The sequence below is a fragment of the Oncorhynchus mykiss genome, chromosome 15 (assembly GCF_013265735.2).
Source record: "Oncorhynchus mykiss isolate Arlee chromosome 15, USDA_OmykA_1.1, whole genome shotgun sequence".
Taxonomy (NCBI): Eukaryota; Metazoa; Chordata; class Actinopteri; order Salmoniformes; family Salmonidae; genus Oncorhynchus; species Oncorhynchus mykiss.
Genome location: NC_048579.1, coordinates 45,534,841 through 45,558,822, shown reverse-complemented (window position 1 = coordinate 45,558,822; position 23,982 = coordinate 45,534,841). Strand labels below are relative to the sequence as shown.

The following is a 23,982-nucleotide window of genomic DNA, read 5'->3' as shown; positions in this document are numbered from 1 at the left end:
ACTACAAAGATACAGGCATCGTTCCTATCTCCGTTGCTGGAGAGGAAGGTTTTCACCGTGAGGCCAATTTGAATGGGTGTGATAGTAGAAAACTGTGGATGGATTAACAACATTGTAGTTGCTCCACAATACTAACCTAATTGACAGAGTGAAAAGAAGGAAGACTGTACAGAATACAAATATTCCAAAACATGCATCCAGTTTGCAACAAGGCGCTGAGGTAAAACTGAAAAAAATGTGACAAAGCAATTAACTGTTTGTCCTGAATACAAAGTGTTATGTTTGGGCCAAATCCAATACAACACGTTACTGAGTACCACTCTCCATGTTTTCAAGCATAGTGGTGGCTGCATTATATTATGTGTATGCTTGTAATCATTAAGGACTGGGGAGTTTTTCAGGATAAAAAAGAAACAGAATGGGGCTAAGCACAGGCAAAATCCTGGAATAAAATCTGGTTCAGTCTGCTTTCCAACAACAGATACTGGGAGATTAAATCACCTTTCAGCAGAACAATAATGAAAATCTAAACTGAATGTCCGAGTTATAGTTTTGATTTACAGCACCAGTCAAAAGTTTGGACACACCTACTCATTCAAGAGTTTTTCTTTATTTTTACTATTTTCTACATTGTAAAATAATAGTGAAGACATCAAAACTATGAAATAACAAATATGGAATCATGTAGTAACCAAGAAAGTGTTAAAAAATCAAAATATATATTATACTTGAGATTATTCAAAATAACCACCCTTTGCCTTGATGAAATCTTTGCACACTCTTGGCATTCTTTCAACCAGCTTCATGAGGTAGGAATGCATTTCAATTAACAGGTGTTCCTTGTTAAAAGTTAATTTGTGAAATTGATTTCCTTCTTAATGCGTTTGAGCCAATCAGTTATGTTGTGACAAGGTAGTGGTGGTATGCAGAAGATAGCCCTCTTTGGTAAAAGACCAAGTCCATATTACGGCAAGAACAGCTCAAATAAGCAGAGAGAAACGACACTCAATCATTACTTTAAAACATGAAGGTCAGTCAATCCGGAAAATTTTGAGAACCCAAGAACAGGAAAGGAAGACCCAGAGTTATCTCTGCTGCTGAGGATAAATTCATTACAGTTAACTGCACCTCAGATTGCAGCCCAAATAAATGCTTCACATAGTTCACATAGGATAGTTATCAATGTTTAAGTTTACTGTGGAGCCCCTAGTCCCACTCAACATGCCTCAGATACCTCCTTTGTCCCACCTCCCACACATGAGGTGACCTCACCCAGCATAACTAGTACGTCCAGAGATGCAACCTCTCTTATCGTCACAAAATGCCTGGGTTTACCTCCACGGTACCTGCACCCCACCATCTCTACATTATGCCCTGAATCTATTCTACCACGCCCAGAAATCTGCTCCTTTAATTCTCTGTCCCCAACGCACTAGACGACCAGTTTTGATAGCCTTTAGCCGTACCCTCATCCTACTCCTCATCTGTTCCTCGGGTGTTGTGGAGGTTAACCCAGGCCCTGTGTGTCCCCAGGCACTCTCATTTGTTGACTTCTGTAACTGAAAAAGCCTTGGTTTCATGCATGTTAACATCAGAAGCCTCCTCCCTAAGTTTGTTTTACTCACTGCTTTAGCACACTCCGCCAACCCTGATGTTCTTACCGTGTCTGAATCCTGGCTTAGGAAGGTCATCAATAATTCTGAGATTTACATCCCCAACTACAACATTTTCCGTCAAGATAGAACTGCCAAAGGGGGAGGAGATGCAATCTACTGCAGAGATAGCTTGCAAAGTTCTTTCATACTGTCCAGATCTATGACCAAACAGTTCGAGCTTCTAATTTTAAAAATTAATCTCTCCAGAAATAACTCCCTCACTGTTGCCACCTGTTATAGATCCCCCTCAGCTCCCAGCTGTGCCCTGGACACCATATGTCAATTGATTGCCCCCATCTAGCAACAGAGTTTGTTCTGTTAGGTGACCTAAACTGGGATATGCTAAACATCCCGGCAGTCCTGCAATCTAAGATAGATACCCTCAATCTCACACAAATCATCAAGGAACCCACCAGGTACAACCCTAAATCCGTAAACATGGGCACCTTCATAGATCTTATCCTGACCAACTTGCCCTCCAAATACACCTCTGCTGTTTTCAATCAGGATCTCAGCGATCACTGCCTCATTGCCTGAATGTGCTATGGGTCTGCGGTCAAACGACCATCCTCATTACTGTCAAAAGCTCCCTAAAACACTTCTGCGAGCAGTCCTTTCTAATCGACCTGGCCCAGGTATACTGGAAGGATATTGACCTCATCCCGTCAGTCGAGGATGCCTGGTCGTTCTTTAAAAGTAATTTCCCCACCATCTTAAATAAGCATGCCCCTTTCAAAAAAATATAGAACTAAGTACAGATATAGCCCTTGTTTCATTCCAGACCTGACTGCCCTCAACCAGTACAAAAACATCCTGTGGAGGACTGCAATGGCATCGAATAGTCCCTGCGATTTGCAACTTTTCAGGGAAGTCAGGAACCAATACACGCAGTCAGTCAGGAAAGCAAAGGCTAGCTTTTTCAAACAGAAATTTGCATCCTGTAGCTCTAACTCCAAAAAGTTTTGGGACACTGTAAAGTCCATGGAGAACAAGAGCACCTCCTCCCAGCTTCCCACTGCATTGAGTCTAGGTAACACTGTCACCACCGATAAATCCCCGATAATTGAGAATTTCAATAGGCATTTCTCTACGGCTGGCCATGCTTTCCTCCTAGCTATCCCAACCCCGGCCAACAACTCCGCACCCCTCGCAGCTACTTGCCCAAGCCTCCCCAGCTTCTCCTTTACCCAAATCCAGATAGCAGATTTTCTGGAACAAATTGCCAAAATCACTGAAGCTGGAGACTTATATTTCCCTCACTAACTTTACCATCAGCTATCCGAGCAGCTAACCGATCGCTGCAGCTGTACATAGCCCATCTGTAAATAGCCCATCCAATCTATATTGTTTTTATTTACTTTTCTGCTCTTTTGCACACCAGTATTTCTACTTGCACATCATCATCTGCACATCTATCACTCCTGTGTTAATTTGCTAAGTTGCCTATTTATTGACTTACCTCCTCACGCCATTTGCACACACTGTATATAGACTTTCTTTTTTTCTATTGTGTTATTGGCTGTATGCTTGTAACTTTGTGTTGTTGTTTGTGTCACACTGCTTTGTTTTATTTTGGCCAGGTCGTAGTTGTAAATGAGAACTTGTTCTCAACTAACTTACCTGGTTAAATAAAGGTGAAATAATAAAAAATGACAATTAAAAAGTCATCAACTGTTCAGTGGAGATTGCGGAGGCCTTGCTGCAAAGAAACCACTACCAAAGAACACCAATAATAAGATTGGCTTGCTTGGGCCAAGAAACACAAGCAATGGACATTACACTAGTGGAAATCTGTCCTGTGGTCTGATTGGTCCAAATTTTAGATTTTTGGTTCCAAATGCTGTGTCTTTGTGAGACTCAGAGTAGGTGAACGGCTGATCTCCACATGTGTGGTTCTCACCGTGAAGGATGGAGGATGATGTGTGATGGTGTGGTGGTGATTTGCTGGTGCCACTGTCTGTGATTTTTTTTAAATTCAAGGCGCACAGGTAGTTTCAGGGTCAGGGCAGGAAGGGGTCAATAGCCTAGTGTGGTGGGTCAATAATCCAGTGTGGTGGGGCAAGGTACAGGACGGCAGGCAGGCTCAGGGTCAGGGTAGGCCGAATGGAAACAGGAGACAAAGGGCTGTTAGACATGGGTTTGATTTCAGACACATGAAAAGGGGTTGTGTATATGGAGGGTACAGGGCCACAGAAGACGAACAGCAGAGGGGCTAATGACCTTGGAGATGGGGAAAGAGCCGTTAAACTAGGGGGAAAGTTTGTGGGACTCCACCCACAGGGGCAGATCCTGGGTGGACAGCCATTCCTTTGTCGTCGATACCTGGAGGTGATCTTGAGAAGGCCCGACCGTGCTCACTTCCAGGTATGACGACAGCGGCGGACAAACATCTGGGCCAAAGGTATGCCGACCTCTTCCTCTTGCTGAGGGAAGAGCGGGGGCTGATAGCCCAGGGAACACTCAAAGGGTGAGAGACCCGTGGCAGAGCAAGGAAGGGTGTTGCGGGCGTATTCTACCCACACAAGCTGCTGGCTCCAGGTGGTGGGAATGGTGGAGACCAGGCAGCAAAAAGGTTTTTCCAAGTCTTGGTTAGCTTGCTCTGACTGGCCGTTAGACGGGGTGGAACATCCCCATCTGGGCCCCCTCGGGGTTTGGCTGGGAACGCTGCACCTCATGGACTTGCTTCCCTTATTCCCAGCTGAGTGCCGTCACCAGACATGGGGTGGGAAAGACGGTCTCGGAGTCCCAGGGTGTAGCCGCGGGGTTATTGCGGCGTGACAGCGCATCCGGCTTGATGTTATTGGATCCCGGTCCGTAGGAGAGGGAGAAGTTGAACTGGGTGAAGAGCAGGGCCCACCTAGCTTGCCTGGAATTGAGACTCTTGGCTGTGCAGAGATATTCCAGGTTCTTATGGTCGGTCCACACAATGAACGGATGTTCCGTCCCCTCCAGCCAGTGCCTCGAGAAGCTCCCGAATCCCCCATAATTCCTCTCCATGACATTGAGGCAATGGGAGAAGAAGGTGCAGGGATAATGAGGGGAGATGGGAGACACCTGGTGGGGGGTGGAGACAAGCACAAAGACAGGTGAAACAGATCAGGGTGTGACAGTTTGGGATGAGTTGGACCGCAGACTAAAGGAAAAGCAGGCAACAACTGGTCAGCATATGTGGGAACTCCTTCAAGACTGTTGGAAAAGCATTCCAGGTGAAGCTGGTTGAGAGAATGCCAAGAGTGTTCAAGAGTGTTCAATGCTGTCATCATATTTTGATTTGTTTAACACTTTTTGGTTACTACATGTGTTATTTCGTAGTTTTGATGTCTTCACTATTATTCTACAATGTAGAAAATAGTAAAAATAAAGAAAACCCCTGGAATGAGTAAGTGTGTCCAAACATTTGACTGGTACTGTACATCTACTTGAAAATATATGGCAAGACCTGAAAGTGGTTGTATAGCAATGATCAACAACCAAAAGGATAATGGGAAAATGTTGCACTATCCAGGTGTGGTAAGCTCTTAGAGACTTACTTAGAAAGACTCGCTGCCAACTGTGCTTAGGCAAAGTATTGACTCAGGGGTGTGAATGCTTATGTAAATGAGATATTTTTCTATTTCAATTTCAATACATTTGAAAAAAAATCTAAAAACATGTTTCACCTCGTCATTATGGGGTACTTTGTGTAGATGGGTGAGAAAAAAAATTCAGGCTGTACCACAACAAAATGCGGAATAGGTCAAGGGGTATGAATACTTTACGAAGGCAGTGTATCTCATAATAACGACCCACTGTCTCATAAATTGTCGTCAGATTTTGTTGGGGGGTGGCTGGAACTGGCTTCCATAGAATTTGGAATAAGTATGAGTAAAACTTTATGTAGGCCCTAACATATGTTTTTAGCATTCTAAAACCAAATACATTTGTAGAATTTTTTTTCCTGAACTGCGGGCCTATGGGAGCCCTGTTATCCAAATTAAACAACGGGAGCACGGTAGCCTATAGCCTGTAAAGTCACCAGAGTGTGTTAGAGCCATTGGCTAATTATGGGGAAAAGTGTCTTCTTGTCTTGCACCACGATCCTTTACAATACCTTTATTATACCACAAATGAGCTACCACTCATCTATCATTCCTATAGACATGTTGAACCCTCGTACAGTATAACAGAGTACAATAGCTACGTCATATCTGTTGACATGGAGTAATATAGCCAAATCAAATCCAGGCATGATATCACCTGACACTGCATGCATGGAGGAAGAAAAATAACTTATAGCACGTGCTTTATTCCAGTTGACACAGGTAGGCTAAACAGGTGCATTGGGCCTAGGCCTATAGCCTACTCGTTTATTGGGTGCCTATTTGGTTAAGGAATTTTGGGGAAATAGGCTAGGTCTACATGTCTGGAAATGATTATGAAATTGTTATGATGGCCTACATTGACAGAATGTGTGTTTGAGACCTAGCCCTATGCCTCTCATTTACATTTAATTGAAACTGCCTCGGTAAAATGACCAAATATGCTGACAGTAGGCAAGGCTAGCCTGTATGAACATGAGACTCAAGTCTATTCTCGTAGGTATACATTGGTAGTTCAGGACTCCATTTAACACTTGGATAGACCGGACGAATTCCGATTGCGTTATTGAAAGGCAATGTTTTCTTATGGAACAACTACAGTGTGGTACACGCGTAATACAAACTAGTGTAATAAACAAATTAACAGGATTAGCCTAAACGTGGTGCCTCGAGTTTTTCATAGCAATATTCAATCGGATGCGTGTGCATTGCCCTTTTGTTCGCAGTAGGCAAATGCTCCACACTATCGACATCTCTTATCTTTTGTAAATATGTCATTGTAGTCGGCCTATGCTAGGTCCAGTGTGTTTCATAGCTGAGATAGTGCAGCGACAGGCAGGCAGCTGCGAATCACATTTCACTTTAGCTGAACTTCTCAAATCTATTTGAGCTATGGCAGAGGGAACACAGTGAGTCTGTCCGGTCTACTAATAGTCCGGCCCCGCCGCGGATGTGGCAAGCGAGGACATGCTGGTAGCCTATTCTTTATGATTATTTCTTAAAGAGCCGGCGAACGCAACACAGCTCAGTTTGCTATGGATGCTTATTCTTTGGCCGAAGTTTATATAGGCCTACTTTGCTACACTGTTACAATGTATCGACACAGAGCACGGATCACTACGTAGCTTAGTCGTCTTTTCTCACACTCGCATCATTGTTGCCGCTGTGCAGCGAGGACACGATAGTTACGGGGGTAGACAGACGAAACACAGCGTGACTGTCGCTCAGGACTTGAACTTGAACTTCATTTTGAAATCGGCGTCCATGTGTGATCGACGTTAGTCTTCGTTTTTTCCATAAGCAATATTCATTATTCTGTGATTCATTGACAAACTACGAGGAGAAATGAGGAAAATACAGATGTTTTGAAGACAATAAACTAAACGTAAGTTAATGTGCTCCATAAAAATACTAAATAAACCGCATTTATTGAAGGGAATAGCCGTTCCAAATCATGTGTTATCTTGCCGGTGGATTGCATGTATTTTCAGTGGGGTGGATGACACGATTCAAAGACTGAGATGTTCTACAGTCGTAGGCAAGTATGAATTAAGTTTTCGCGGGTAGTTATTTCAAACGCAAACTAAATCGCCCCCAAAATGTTTATGTTGATCCTTAACAATGACATAAAACAAAACAAACCAAGATCAATGTATAGTGTATTTCTATTTTGATTAAAGGGGGATGATCGGCTATAGCCGGAATTTCACAATTGCAGTTAAATAAAGAAAGAGGTCAGTTTTAGTGCATGGTTTTATATGATACCTTTTCTATTGGTTGTTCTTAACAGAGAGCTGAAATACAATGCTTATAGCCTTACCATCTCTACTAATCCACCATAAAGACGACACATTTTAAAATGTGTATTTGTGGCATTTGAACAAATGTGCATTTAATAAAACAAATGTTATTTCGCCAATTTAAGCTGTTTACTCGTAAATTACCCGACTCAGGGGTATGATTTGATTGTGTGGTTTTGCGATCTGTTTCCATGTGGTTTTCCCTCAAAAATATATTTTTAATGGATTATAGCCTATTATACTGTCATTGAAAAGTGACATTTGGGCATCAAGCCTCTATAGGTCTAAGCCTTTTATTATTTTTTTGAAAAAGAGAACTATTGAAAGTTGAGAGACAATTGCCTTCTTTGAAGAGTTGAAATGAGTTGGAGTTTTGGTATGATGTTGATAATAATCTCAGAAATGCATCCTGTGTGTATGTGGAAGAAAATGGCCTACTATAGCCTAAAATGATTTAGCTGTAAGTCATCCTCAGAATATTTTTACTATTTGCCCTTTTTTGCTGTTGATCAATTGTCATTTTCAGATGCAAAGATACAAGGGTGTTCCTGTTAAAAGTGCTGAAATGTGCTGTGATCTCTGTGTTTCAGTGCTGGCTGCTCCACCTCGGACATTGAAGAAGTGGACATTTCATATCAACAGAAAGTAAAAGAATTGAAGAATGCATGTTATAGATGTTGTTATAACAGGTAGGTTTTTTTATACTTTTTATTATGTAACTATTCAGTGACACAATAACAGTTTAAATCGTAATGAGACACCTTCCAAAATATTATTTAAATGTGCTGTAGTTGCTGGGTGAAACATTTTGTAATATGATTGATTCAGTGCATAATGCATTACATTTTAGATCTGCACTACAAATGAAAAACATTGAGTGAAACTTGTATTTCTTATTTATAATGATTGTCAAGTAGTTGTTATTAGTTCTATAGAGAATGTATAAGCTTATCATTTCTAAATCAAATAGGCAGTGGGAAAACCTGTTAATGTGAAAAAGATCACATACTCTGACTATACGCCCTGACCATCCTTCATCTATCTAAAAAGGCCTATGTTTAGAGACATTGATCTGAAATATCTCCTGTAAACGTGGCAGAAAATGTTGATTACTTCTTAATTTGAGCCTTGAGCCTTGAACCTTGTCAGTCACAGCACTGGGGTCGGTACTCAGAGTAGGCCCTACACGACAGGTTTACTCTCACAGCCAAAGCTGTCACCTGCACAATTCAACTGAGAGAGAGATTATGTATTTATCTATATATTTATATATACTGTATATATATTCTTTAAAGAATGATCAATATTTAGAACTAATGCCCCATCTTCATTTACATTAACAGCTTTAAATCAAACATTTTCTAATTGACAGTATTAAGGGAAAGTTTTACTCTCTGACAACTCTTGGGAAATCAATCGGTCAACCCTGAGACTTTATTTCCATTTGTTTAATAGTTGTCTCTCACTGCTCTCCTGCTTCTGTCAAAGATAACATTCAATTTGCTCCTCCTGTCATTCGGTTGGCAAGCTTTTTTTTATTTTACACAATCAAAGTTATAAGTGTCATGGCCTGGGCCAGACGGGCCTAATAAGACAGTCATAGGTTTTCTTTCTGCACATCTGGCTATTTTAGTGCTGCGTCTGCAACTGGAAGTTTATTTTGTTGCCTGGCCTAGTGCTCTGGTACTCTGGTGATGCCGAACCCAGCTTGTCAATCGCACTGAAGCGATGTTTCCCAAAATTCTGGGAGCCGCAGCAACGGATGACAGAAACTTGGCATTTGTCGTCGGCCACATTCTCTCCTCTCCTTGCTGCTCTCTGGAAAGAGGAGCAGACAGGGGCCAAGTATGTAACGGATCATCATGACCCTGTGGCCCCTGATGGCTCAGGGTGATAGGCATCTTTAATGTGATATATTAATAACCAGTATATTGCACGTTTATAAAACACACTTGTGGCTATAAACAGGAAAGCCATTGTGCTCTGGGGAAACGAGGCAACGAGGCAAACGCAGGTGGCTGGAGACAATGGACAAGGGCTGGTTTCTCAGATCCTAAGCAGTAAAGAAAGAGAGAGAGAGCCTGTGGACTTGTGATTGGCATGACTTTGCCAGTGGCATGATTTACCCTCAGTTTACTCTAGAACAGAATAACAAAAAAATGTCTTGATTGGAATGAACAGGAGACCAGTGACACAAGGCTATCTCTCTCGCACTTCGCCAGTCCTGACCATTCTCTATGCCGTTGTTTTCACCCCCAGAAATTGATTGAAACCTAAACTAAGGCACAGAAGCCCTGATATTCTTCTCTATGAATAGTTTACTAGATATGAGGATGCATTGGATTGTGTCCCTGTAAGGGCATTTCAGGTCAAGGACAGGGCTGTGCTGTTCTGAGATATTCTGTTCTGCATCATAATGATTTCTTAATTTGAAAGAAGAACATGTTTTTTCAAAGAGAGATGATGCTGCAGCTTTTGGTCAGCCAGGTTTCTGCACAAGTTGAAACAGTAGTTAGTTTCGACTTTGTGACAGGAGTTTTAAATGTTACAAAGCCCTCTGTAGCAGTGTGAAGCTAAAGTACGGATAATCAAATCTACATGTATTTGTCACGTGCGCCGAATACAACAACCTTACAGTGAAATGCTTACTTACAGGCTCTAACCAACATTGCAAAAAAAGTATTAAGTGAACAATAGGTAAGTAAAGAAATAAAAACAACAGTAAAAAAGAGGCTATATACAGTAGCGAGGCTACATACAGGCACCGGTTAGTCTGGCTAAATGAGGTAGTATGTACATGTAGATATGATTAAAGTGACTATGCATATATGATAAACAGAGAGTAGCAGTAGCGTAAAAGAGGGGTTGGTGGGTGGCGGGACACAATGCAGATAGCCCGGTTAGCCAATGTGCGGGGGCGCTGGTTGCCAATTGAGGTAGTATGTACATGAATGTATAGTTAAAGTGACTATGCATATATGATAGAGAGTAGCAGCAGCGTAAAACAGGGGTTGGGGGGGGGGGGGGGGGGAGACAATGCAAATAGTCTGGGTAGCCATTTGATTTCTTGTTCAGAAGTCTTGTGGCTTGGGGGTAAAAACTGTTGAGAAGCCTTTTTGTCCTAGAATTGGCACTCCGGTACTGCTTGCCATGCGGTAGTAGAGAGAACTGTCTATAACTGGGGTGGCTGGGGTCTTTGACAATTTTAGAGGTCGAGGTCCTGGATGGCAGGCAGCTTAGCCCCAGTGATGTACTGGGCCGTACGCACTACCATCTGTAGTGCCTTGTGGTCGGTCGGAGGCCGAGCAATTGCTGTTCCAGGCAGTAATGCAACCAGTCAAGATGCTCTCGATGTTGCAGCTGTAGGAACTTTTGAGGATCTGAGGACCCATGCCAAATCTTTTTAGTTTCCTGATGGGGAATAGGCTTTGTCGTGCCCTCTCCACGACTGTCTTGGTGTGTTTGGACCATTCTAATTTGTTGGTGATGTGGACACCAAGGAACTTGAATCTCTCAACCTGCTCCACTACAGCCCCGTCGATGAGAATGGGGGCGTGCTCGATCTTCCTTTTCCTGTAGTCCACAATCATCTCCTTAGTCTTTGTTACGTTGAGGGAGAGGTTGTTATTCTGGCACCCCCCTGCCAGGTCTCTGACCTGCTCCCTATAGGCTGTCTCGTCGTTGTCGGTGATCCGGCCTACACTGTTGTGTCGTCTGCGAACTTAATGATGATGTTGGAGTCGTGCCTGGCCATGCAGTCGTGGTTGAACAGGGAGTAAAGGGGGGGACTGAGCACGCACCCCTGACGGGCTCCAGTGTTGAGGATCAGTGTGGCAGATGTGTTGCTACCTACCCTCACCACATGGGGGTGGCCCGTCAGGAAGTCCAGGATCCAGTTGCAGAGGGAGGTGTTTAGTCCCAGGATCCTTAGCTTAGTGATGAGCTTTGAGGGTACTATGGTGTTGAATGCTGAGCTGTAGTCAATGAATAGCATTCTTATGTAGGTGTTCCTTTTGTCCAGGTGGGAAAGGGCAGTGTGGAGTGCAATAGAGATTCCATCATTTGTGGATCTGTTTGGGAACTATGCAAATTGAAGTGGGTCTAGGGTTTCTGGGATAATGGTGTTGAAATGAGCTATTACCAGCCTTTCAAAGCACTTCATGGCTACAGACGTGCTTTGAAAGGCTGGCAATAGCTCATATCAACACCATTATCCCAGAAACCCTAGACCCACTCCAATGTTGAAAATATCAATGAAGACACCTGCCAGTTGGTCAGCACATGCTTGGAGCTCACATCCTGGTAATCCGTCTGGCCCCGCAGCCTTGTAAATGTTGACCTGTTTAAAGGTCCTACTCACGTTGGCTACAGAGAGCGTGATCACACAGTCATCCGGAACAGCTGATTCTCTCATGCATGCCTCAGTGTTGCTTACCTCGAAGCGAGCACAGAAGTGATTTAGGTCATATGGTAGACTCATGTCACTAGGCAGCTCGCGGCTGTGCTTCCCTTTGTAGTCTGTAATAGTTTGCAAGCCCTGACACATAAGACGAGCGTTGGAGCCAGTGTAGTACGATTCAATCTTAGCCCTGTATTGACTCTTTGCCTGTTTGATGGCTCATTGGAGGGCATAGCAGGATTTCTTATAAGCTTCCGGGTTAGAGTCCCGCACCTAGAAAGCGGCAGCAATACCCTTTAGCTCTGTGCGAATGTTGTCTGTAATCCATGGCTTCTGGTTGGGGTATGTACGTACAGTCACTGTGGGGACGACGTCATCGATGAACTTATTGATAAAGCCAGTGACTGATGTGGTGTACTCCTTAATGCCATCGGAAGAATCCCGGAACATTTTCCAGACTGTGTTAGCAAAACATTCCTGTAGTTTAGCATCTGCTTCACCTGGCCACTTTTTTATAGACCAAGTCACTGGTGCTTCCTGCTTTAATCTTTGCTTATAAGCAGGAATCAGGAGGATAGAATTTTGGGCGGATTTACCAAATGGAGGACGAGGGAGAGCTTTGTACGCGTCACTGTGGGTGGAGTACAGGTGATCTAGAATTTCTTTCCCTCTGGTTGCACATTTAACATGTTGATAGAAATTAGGTAGAACTGATTTAAGTATCCCTGCATTAAAGTCTCCGGGCACTAGGAGCGTTGCCTCTGGATGAGCGGTTTCCTGTTTGCTTATTTCCTTATACAGCTGAATGAGTGCGGTCTTAGTGCCAGCATCCGTCTGTGGTGTTAAATAAACAGCCACGAAAAGTGTAGCTGAAAACTCTCTAGGCAAATAGTGTGGTCTGCATTTTATCACAAAATACTCTACTTCAGGCGAGTAAAATCTAGATACTTCCTTAGATTTCGTGCACCAGCTCTTGTTTACAAATATGCACAGACCGCCCCCCTTCGTGTGCTGTTCTATCTTGCCGGTGCAGCGTATTTCCCGCTAGCTGAATATTCATGTCATCATTCAGCCACAATTCCATGAAACATAAGATATTACAGTTTTATGCCCCGTTGGTAGGATATTCGTGATTGTACCACGTGTCATTTATTGTCCAAATGATTGCAAGTCGGCGAGTAAAATTGACGGTAACGGCATCTTTCCCACTCGCCTTCTGCGAATCCTTACGAGGCACCCCGCTCTGTGTCCTCTGTACCTGCGTCTCTTCCTCTTGCAAATAACTGGGATGTTGACCTTGTCGGGTGTTTGGAGAATGTCCCGTGTGTCCTGCTTGTTGAAGAAAAAATCTTTGTCTAATCCAAGGTGTGAGATCGCTGTCCTGATATCCAGAAGCTATTTTTTGCCGTAAGATACGGTTGCAGAAACATTAGGTGCAAAATAAGTTACAAATAACGCGAAAAAAACACATAATAGCACAATTGGTTGGGCGTCCGTAAAACTGCTGCCATTTCTTCCGGCGCCATTTTACTCTCAGACACGGTAAAATACGCCACTCACCTCGGAGTGGCGTAAAACATGCCACTCACGTTAGTTTCTTCTCCGCAATGAGTCTGGAGCGTTTTGTGGAATGCAAACACATTCTAACTGTTCTGATTGGTTCCAGAAACCGATGGGTTGGGCCAGAACCAGAACACCTGTGGGTTCACCCCCTCATTTTGACGTCACAACAAACAACTTCAACGATGGCAGTCTCAGTCTGAGGTATGTAGCAAACATAGAGCAGCGTGCAATTCTCTTTTATCGCATGTGCAATGCAGTGACTTCTATGTTGTTGTAATTTCGCAAACGGATTCCGGCTTTGACCTAATTTCTCAGGCGTTCGGTGAAGAGTTCAGGCAGTAGCGAGAGAGAGAGGGTAGGGAGTGAAAGAGATCCCTGGCATGTTAGTTTTCTTCCAGGGAGGGGGCGAGACACAGAAGGCCTACCTCTGTCAACCAGTGTGACTGAGCTCTCTGCTCTCTCTCCGCTCTGTTCAGCTTTGGGTCGTGTTTATAGTGGACACCGTAGCGAAAGGTTTTGCAACAGAAAACAAAAACAAGCGTTTCATTTTGAGTCCGTTTTCTTCTGTTTGGTGCCTAGAGAATATGACCCTGCTCTCTGCCTCTCTCTGCCTCTCTTTCTGCTCTGGGTGTTTCCTCCTCCCAGCCTATAACAGGAAGCTCATGTTCAAGGTCATGTGAGGACAGGGAAAAGGGCTTTTCTTTCCACTGTGAGTCATTTGGGAGAGAGAGGAGGTAAGAAAAAGAAGAAAAAAACGAAAAACCCAAAGCCTTCCTGCCTTGCACTGAATCAACCCTCTGCAATCTGCCATGTTTTTTTCCTCTCCCCTATATTGCTTTATTGTCTATTTTGGCTGAGTGTGCTAAGTTATTCTCGCCCTATTCGTGCCAATATTTTTTTTTTTTTTGAGGATAGGACGTAGTGAGTGAGAGCAGAGTTGAGTTCCTGAGTTAAAAGAAGAGTTCATGAATCCTGTAAGCAAATTAAACAAATCTCTGTGGGGAGCTCCGCAGGTTCTTCCGGTTTGGTTCTAAATTCCTGAGAGAACTTTGACCCGTAGTTACACACTGGAAAAAACAACACACTCTCTGCATGACTTTATACATGTTTGTGATATCTAGACTGCGTGGTCAATGTTTAGAGAGTGTCTTTGTGCATATACAAAGACCTGTAAATAAGGAATTTGACATGGGTGAAAATCTGGCATGTGATAACACTATAGTACATGGAGGAGTACATGAAATACTCTGACATTTTTTGTTCTTCTCTCCAAGTCAGAGGTGGCTGAGCATTTGGAAACAGTTAAGATGAGTGATACAGTGCTAGAAGTTTGTATAGTCAATTGCAGTATGGTTTAGATGTTTTGATATTTTCCCTGTACATGGTATTTCTCAGCACAACCAGAGGCCTTTTATCGAGACAAACCAGACCACAAGGAAGACATACCCACTCCAGTGCATTGCAGGTATACCAGTATACCACCATGTATGCATTGAAGGTGGCCAGACTGTCCATTCCCCGGTGCTGAAGCAACTTTATAGCTTCAACATCAACTTCAGCTTCAGCTTTTCACCCCCCCGTTTACTACTACAGAGTGTACAAAACATTAGGAACAACTGCCTAATATTGAGTTGCACCCCTTTTTGCCCTCAGAACAGCCTCATTTCGTCGGGGCATGGACTCTGCAAGGTGTCGAAAGCATTCCACGGGAAAGCTGGCCCATGTTGACGCCAATGCTTCCCACAGTTGTGCCAAGAGTGGTTTTTGACTTTCTCTGAATGTATCATTAGCATTTTGTACTTGGGAACCAAAGCTTTAGGGATTTCAGTTATGACCTGCACACTGGAATTATATTAGAGGGAACAAAATGGGGTTTCAGTTGGACCCAGTTGAATGACATCAAGGACAAGTTAGTATATTATAACCTTTATAAATGAAAGTGAGCATGCTCCTCTTGAAGGACAGATGGAAGTCAGTTATGGCATATTTTAGGAGAAGGACATTTTTCAGGCAAAGGTGGCCAGGTATACTGAGGGAATAAGACTGATTAATATAACCATTTTTGAGGCTTTTGAGTCCCCTTGAGTCCCCATCATTTCTCTCTCTCTCTCTCTCTCTCTCTCTCTCTCTCTCTCTCTCTTTCTCCTTCTCCCCTCTATTCTCCCTCTTCTTTCTGTCCGAGAATCGGTCCTTATCATGCTCCTCCCCTTCGCTCTCTCTCAATTCAATTCAATTCAAAGGGGCTTTATTGGCATGGGAAAGATATGTGTACATTGCCAAAGCAAGTAGAATAAACAATAAACAAAAGTGAGAAGAAACAAAAAAACAACATTAACAAAAAAATGTAAAGTAAAATGTAAGGTTTCAAAAGGATAAAGAAGTTTCAAATGTTATGTTATCAGCTCCGTACAGTGTTTTTAACAATGTGTTAATAGTTGTAGCATGAAAAGTAGGGGAAGATAAGTAAACAGATAAATATGGGATGTATTTACAATGTTGTTTGTGTTCCCCTGGTTGCCCTGTTTGATTTGTTTTCAAATTATTTTGGGGTCTGTGTGATCTGTGAGAAATACAGTGACAGCCTTATTCTAAGCAATCTACACACATTACCCCATAAGGACATAGCGAAAACAGGTTTTTAGACAAATAAAATAAAATACATAAATACCTTATTTACAGAATAAGTATTCAGACCCTTTGCACCCTTTGCACAGATTCAAAATTGAGCTCAGGTGTATCCTGTTTCCATTGATCATCCTTGAGATGTTTCAACAACTAGATTGGAGTCCATCTGTGGTCAATTCAATTGATTGGACATGATTTGGAAAGGCACACACCTGTCTATAAAAGGTCCCACAGAAGTTTGGAACCACCAAGACTTCCTAGAGCTGGCCGCCCGGCCAAACTGAGCAATAGGGGGAGAAGGGCATTGGTCAGGGAGGTGACCAAGAACCCGATGGTCATACTGACAGAGCTCTAGAGTTCCTCTGTGGAGATGGGAGAACCTTCCAGAAAGACAATCATCTCTGCAGCACTCTACCAATCAGGCCTTTATGGTAGAGTGGCCAGACGGAAGCCACTCCTCAGTAAAAGGCACATTACAGCCTGCTTGGAGTTTGCCAAAAGGCACCTAAAGACTCAGATTATGAGAAACAAGATTATCTGGTCTGATGAAACCAAGATTAAACTCTTTGGCTTGAATGCCAAGCGTCACGTCTGGAGGAAACCTAGCACCATCCCTACGGTGAAGCATGGTGGTGGCAGCATCATGCTGTGGAGATGTTTTTCAGCAGCAGGGACTGGGAGACTACAATGAACGGAGCAAAGTACAGAGAGATCCTTGATGAAAACCTGCTCCAGAGAGCTCAGGACCTCAGACTGAGGCGAAGGTTCACCTCCCAACAGGACCAGCCAGAGCCCGGATTTCAACCTGAACATCTCTGGAGAGACCTGAAAATAGCTGTGTAGCAACACTCCCCATCCAATCTGACAGAGCTTGAGAGGATCTGCAGAGAGGAATGGGAGAAACCCAAGCTTGTAGCGTCATACCCAAGAAAACTCGAAGCTGTAATCGCAGCCAAAGGTGCTTCAACAAAGTACCGAGTAAAGGGTCTGAAAACTTAATATAAATGTGATGTTGATTTGATTTGATTTGATGTTTCAGTTTCTTTTTTCTTCATTTGCAAAAAATTATACAAACCTGTTTTTGCTTTGTAATTATTTTATTTTAATTTCATATTTTTGTAACTAGGTAAGTCAGTTGAGAACAAATTCTTATTTACAATGACGGCCTACCCCGGCCTAACCCGGACGACGCTGGGCCAATTGTGCGCCGCCCTACGGGACTCCCAATCAAGGCCGGTTGTGATACAGCCTGGAATAGAACCAGGGTCTGTAGTGACACCTCTATCACTGAGATGCAGTGCCTTAGACCGCTGCACCACTCGGGAGACCATTGTGGGGTATTGACGGGGGGGGGGAAAAAACAATTTAATACATTTTAGAATAAGGCTGTAAAGTAACAATATGTGGAAAAAGTCAAGCGGTCTGAATACTTTCCGAATGCACCGTATGTCTCTCTAATATGGTCATACCTTTGGCAGGAGGTAAGGAAGTGCAGCTCAGTTTCCACCTCTTTTTGTGGGCAATGGGCGCATAGCCTTTCTTCTCTCGAAGAAGAAGAAAGGCCAGGTCTGGTTATGGTGGCCTCTCTCAGTAACAAGGCTATGCTCACTGAGTCTCTACATCTCGCTCTCTTGCTCTGTATCACTCTCTCCCCTATTTCTTGTCCCTCTCTTCTTTCTGTCTGAGACTCAGTCCTTATCGCCTCATCATCTTTTTTTCTCCTTTCTCCCCTCTCTTGCCCCCCTCCCTCCTTTTCTTTCTCTCCTCCTTCCTCTTTCCCCCCTGGACGGTTCTTTCAGGGTCATGTGGCTGTTTGTTGCAGGTGTTCTACAGATGTGGCTGACTCAGCACTACAGATCCCTGTCCATCATTAAATCCCTACTGCTGGAAATGTACACATCATCACAAATGTGTTGGAAATGAACATCATTGTATTAACGTTGTATTGTAATTTATATACATTTTTGTCTAGTTTTTTGTAGTAAATACATTTTCAGTTTTCCGTTTATTGCTAGTTTTTTGCAACTAGCAGTTTGCAAGTTTATTACAATTATGTTGAACATTTATTTGAAGTTGAAAACAGTGGAAGTAAATCAATTACATTTAGAAGTTTAGAGTTATATCAAATGTAAACTCTGTTTGCTAACTAAAAGAGAGTTCCTTAGACAGAGTTAGCTGGTCAGATGGGCGTGTGTATATATGAAGTCATGGAGGAGAATTAATGAAAGTGGATGGCCCCTCTGCTCTGTGCCAGACGGCTGGAGCTTGAGCTGGAGGAGTGAACCATGTGACTGTGAACCAGCTCCTGGGAGGCTAGGTTTGCGTCCCAAACAGCACTCTATTCCCTATTTAGTGCACTACTTTTGACCAGAGCACTATGGGCCCTGGACAAAAGTAGTGCACTATAGGAAATAGGGTGCTATTTGGGATACACCCTGGGCCTTTGAGTCCCCAGTCTGGAGCTGCACTGCGGGCCGGGCACCAGCGCTGCTGCATTGTTGGCAGGCCCTCGTTTGAATAGGCCTTTAGTGTTTCTGTGTGAGCAAGTCAGCGCCATTTGCATTTGTTCCAGTCACAAAGGTTTACAGGTCAATAGGGACTGCCTGGAAGAAAACTAACATGCCAAGGAACTCTGTGGTGTGTTCAGGCAAGGCTCTTCTGCCCTTATTTTGTGTGTGTATTCTTTTTGTGTGTGTGTGAGAAAACGGACATATTTAGTGTCATTTGCAATACGGGAATGGGAAGGGGGCCCCATGGTAATCCTGAAGCAGTATTTACAAAAGTTAAATGAACATACATTTTACAGTGTTCTGATTGTATAAGAGACATATGAGCAGAGGGAGGGGCTCTTGTGCATGGACATGTATGTGTTGTGTAGATAAGCATCTTAATACGTTTATCTACCACCACCACACCCTCTCTGGTGTATGTGGAACCATTGATGCTGTAAACCTCATTTCCTGAGCCTGCGATTATTGTTTTATTGCAATTTATAGAATAACAGCAAACAATGGTGGGCAATTTGAGGTAACTCATTTCTCCAAAATGGATTTGCCACAACATGATGAATGTTATTATGCTTATTAAAGACTAGGAGGAACTTATTGCAAAACAATTAGCTCAAATATCACCACTGACATTTAGACTTAGTATTTTATAGCAATATCCCAGCAAATGATGTAGTGAGAACATTTTATTTTCTTGTTAATACCTAGCCTCCTGTTGATTTTGGAAGCACTATCTGTGAAATAGACATCTTTTTGAATATACAACCCTTTTTGAGGATATTTTACTAGTATGAATTAGGGTTAGAGTTATTATATTTTAAACCAGGAATACAAAGCTTAATCCACATCCGTAAATTGTTCCTTATGTGTTTTATGTGTGGACACAGGAAGGCAGTGTGTGTGTGTGTGTGTGTGTGTGTGTGTGTGTGTGTGTGTGTGTGTGTGTGTGTGTGTGTGTGTGTGTGTGTGTGTGTGTGTGTGTGTGTGTGTGTGTGTGTGTGTGTGTGTGTGTGTGTGTGTGTGTGTGTGTGTGTGTGTGTGTGTGTGTCTCTCTCTCTGTTTCTCCAGTCAGAGGGGCAGACAGACAGACGCAGACCTGGCATGCATCCCATGGCCGACCTGCGTTATGTGAAACGCAGCACACAAAGGAGGCTCCTTTATCTGTATGCACCCAACATAGGGGACCTTTTGTTGCTGGTGGCGCGCACATGACTGTTAGCGTCTTAACTCCTTTGAGCCGCCCCACCTCATTGAAAAGATGGTGTAGACCGTTGTGTATTCATGGATGACAAGGGAAGAAAAGAGAAAACAGCATACTAAATAATTCATATTTCGTCTCTCTGTGTTTCATACATTTTCTTCAATTTGCAAGAGTTCTGCATGTCACACCGGAGAAAGCATCGGAGCGATCGAAACAGCGCCCCTCTGTCTCAGTATGTGTAGCGGATCTATCTGATGCTGTCTGGTCAGAAAAAGTATGACATTGTTGCCGCCCATAGCATTGAATGCAAGGGAAGCCAGCAAGCATTTGGTCTCCCTTGATTAAAAAAAAGTATACAATATTAGCCAATCAGCTAAACTGAGTGAGCTCAGCTGTGAATGGTTCTGGTGCACCAAAAAAAGTGTCAAGGGAAGACAGTTTGGATTTGGCTTCAGACCAATCACATCACAAGCCAAACTTGAATTGTTGCATCTCATGGTGTTATTGTCTTCCGGTGGCTAGCTAGCTAGCTAAAATCATCCCGAAATTAGCCATCAATGGAGATAGGGATTTGGACTTGTGGTTTTACCTAATTCGCCATACTGGCCAATAATTTTAATGTATATTCTAATCTAACCATAAATTCATACATTGTGCCCCTGGCCTGAGGAAATAGTATGGAAATAGTATGCTAATGTTAACTAATGTTATGCTAAGGTTAACTAGTTGGCCTGGCGTATCGTTGCCCATGAAAGGAAGTTAGGCTAGCGAGCAAGTATTTTAGCCAGGTAGTACAGGACAACAAAAACTAAAAGTGTGTACTATATGACATAGTTATAGAACATAGGCATGAAAGAGTAGGATGACGTTGGTGTTTCTCTGCAAATAGGGTGAGTCACGCATGCACACACACACACACACACACACACACACACACACACACACACACACACACACACACACACACACACACACACACACACACACACACACATACACACACACACACACACACACACACACACACACACACAAATCAGTACCATTGACAGCTACCATCATATATAGCTTACTTTGTTTGGACTAAATCGTTTTTGGTATCTCTTTTAGTTGTCACTGTATTAGACTAAGCAGAGGTGATTTGATGATGTTGAAGTTGAAATGGTGCTGGAATAGTGGATCGAGCTCATGCTTTCTTTGTGACTTGCGGTAACACTGTGGTTCTAAATAAATAGTTGTTTAATAGTTTGCTGCATGCAATATGTTTCGTGAACTTCACAGGAAAGATGTTGCTCTCCGGTTTTGTAATGAAACAAATGTGTTGTTGAATCTATTCTGCCACTGTGTCTGTCTTCTTATTGTCTCAGCCACAGGCCTATATATCACGGTGTCAAGCCATTAACAGGTTATAGAGCAAACAGTGCAATTATCACAACCCATAGGTTGTAATATGGCTTTTTCCCCCTGGATTTTACCAGCGCACCGCTAGTGGGTATAGGCTACAGTTACATCATCAAAACAAATCATTTATGTTCATTAGGATACTAATTTAAAGCAAAAACCAAGACCTTTTATATATTTTTAAGACTATGTTTGTAAAAAAAAACGTTCTGAGCTACAATCAGAATCATGACTCCAACAGTATAGCTATATCATTATGCACCACTTCAATAAGAAACATTTACATTTAAACATATTAGCAAGTAAACAACAAAACCAAAAACTATTAATTGTAGGCTATTGACTGTTTAATTTGGGGTTAAATTGGATCAGTATTAATTACATTTAATCAGAAGAAATTAAACAAAAACATTTCAATATTTGTTTATATATTTGAAATGCATATGTACGTTTATCCATGTGTATTGTATGTATACATTACACATATACTGTACAATAGATAGAGATGACCAGGTGGAAGAAGTGAGATACTGCAGAAAATAACATAAATTAATCCTATGGTTGAATGTTTTAGGCATTCTAATTACAGTGTTAATTTGCTTCAAGCTAAAAGTATAACTATTAGAATTTCTTATTGGCAGAAATGAGATGCTTGATTCCCATAGGGTGATCCCTTACTAAAATACAATTATAGACAAATAACTAATATACTACAGAAAGACTAGATGGTGTCTACAGACTCGTTGACCTATTAGCACTCTTTCATTTTTCAATTTTAGGATATGCCCTCGACCAGCTAGGTAAGTCATGATAACATTACACACTTTGAAAGAATTGGTGAAGCTATTATGAGCAACACATTCATTGTGCTTAGTTGTCTTTGTCTTGATAAACAAATATCATCAACCCATTATATAGAAAGTGACATTGAATGTACGCTTTGAGTACATCAAATCTATATAATTTTGTTACCACATATTGCTCTCTCAAATATGGTTTAAATATGGTTTACCACAATCCCATTTATTTATAATCTATACCCTTGAAGAATACTTACTTCAACCACATATACATATAATTGTGTACATACTGTATATTATATGATAAAGTCAAAGGAGAGAAAAGTTTCCATTGAAATATGAAGAAGAATATGAATTAGAGCCCTGCGCTTCGGATTTGGCTACCCCAGAACGTGGGTGTGGGTCGAGTTTATATCCATTGGCCTATTTGAAAAATGCTTCCTTCCTTCCTTCTTTGAGGTAATCAATGACCTAACACAAGTTGGATTAAGTGGGATAAATTCAAGTTAGGATACAGTTACTAGCTTTCACCAATCCAGTCATTGCCTTAGTCATGATGTTAGATCAGTTATTACTTCAAGGAAAAGATGCAGGAAGGAAGGAAAGAAGGAAGGAAGGAAGGAAGGGAGGGAGGGAGGGAGGGAGGGAGGGAAAGAAAGAAAGATGCATTTTTTAAATTGGTCAATAAGGGCCCATGTCTCTTTCTCTGAGCTCCCCTGGGTAGTTCTGGTGTGTAGTACTGTTCGGGGGCGTAAGGTGTGGAGGGCTCGATTGGGTCGATTCCTCTCCTCACAGGCCTGTCCTCGCCGGAAGAGCCATGACGTGGCACCTGCCAGAACCAACGGCCGGCATGAGTCTTTAAGAGGGACAACCAAGAGAACTTCTCCCCTAGACCCGCCAGCCTGGCTTGCACACAATGTACTAAAAGAGGAAGAAATCATTGCTGTTTTTCTGGTGCTTTTTTTCGAGGTTGACCGAGAGAAGATATGAGCCTTGTAAGGATTGCAGGTAACAAAGATATGGGGTTGTGGGGGTATGTTTTCTGATTGTACAAGACTGATTAGTTCAAATGAGTTACATTTGTTGGAAGTGGGTTAAAAGAATTCCCCTTGTGTGGAGTTCGTTACTGTTTCTGCTATAATTGACAATGTATTAGCTATCACTTTCGGTTAATCACAGGTTCCAAATACTATGAGGAACAATATATTACAAATCATGAATCTCTCAAGTGTTTTACCTTGACACAAGTAATTCAGAGGTAGTTCAGATAAAAAAAATATATATATATATATATATATATATATATATATACATATATATATATATATATATATATATATATATATATATATATATATATATATTTCTATTCAAATCTATGTTTCTTGTCATTTTTGCTATCTTAATATGGACTCATGATAATGAGCAATTTCATCTTAGGTCCTCCATGAAGCATTACCAAAAATCAGAGCTGCACATCTTTGATGTGATGGGTAAGGTTTTTCTTTTGTTTATGTCCGTGAGATAGACAGTTTGCTTTCCCAAGTTAAAAACGAATACAAGTGTAAGTGTTTCGTGCTGATAAAACACTAACTGGAAAATCATGTAAAATGGTAGTCACATGGTTAAATTGAAAGTATGGGGCCGAGATCTAAGAGACGATCTGCGAGGAGGCCAATAATAATGTTGTTTGGATCAGTCTGTCTGGATAAAGTGTGGCAGTCCTGTCCTGGACACTTACTGTATTTCCAGCTCAGAGCAGTTCAGTTCTGTCCCAGCCTCCACCTTAGCAGCTGAGTGAGCTTTTAAAGGTGAGTTGTTTAATGATTATCAAAGAGAGAGGACTGAATCACAAATAAGTTATACCTTTCACTTTTTGTACTTACCTTTTTCAGTATGAGGTTTTAGTCTCAAGCTGTTGTTTTCTTTCAAGATAATGTATTTCGTATTGCT

At 42.2% G+C, this 23,982-nt stretch overlaps 1 long non-coding RNA gene across 1 annotated transcript in view; it reads left to right on the top strand.

The window, feature by feature from the left end:
* Positions 1 to 6,272: 6,272 nt before the first annotated feature.
* The window catches only part of LOC110490142, a 34,425-nt gene continuing 16,715 nt past the window's right edge, over positions 6,273 to 23,982 (top strand). Inside the window, exons 1-2 of the long non-coding RNA XR_002468665.2 lie at positions 6,273 to 7,118; positions 8,124 to 8,222. This is a non-coding gene — a long non-coding RNA (uncharacterized LOC110490142). The remainder of the gene's footprint in view (positions 7,119 to 8,123; positions 8,223 to 23,982) is intronic.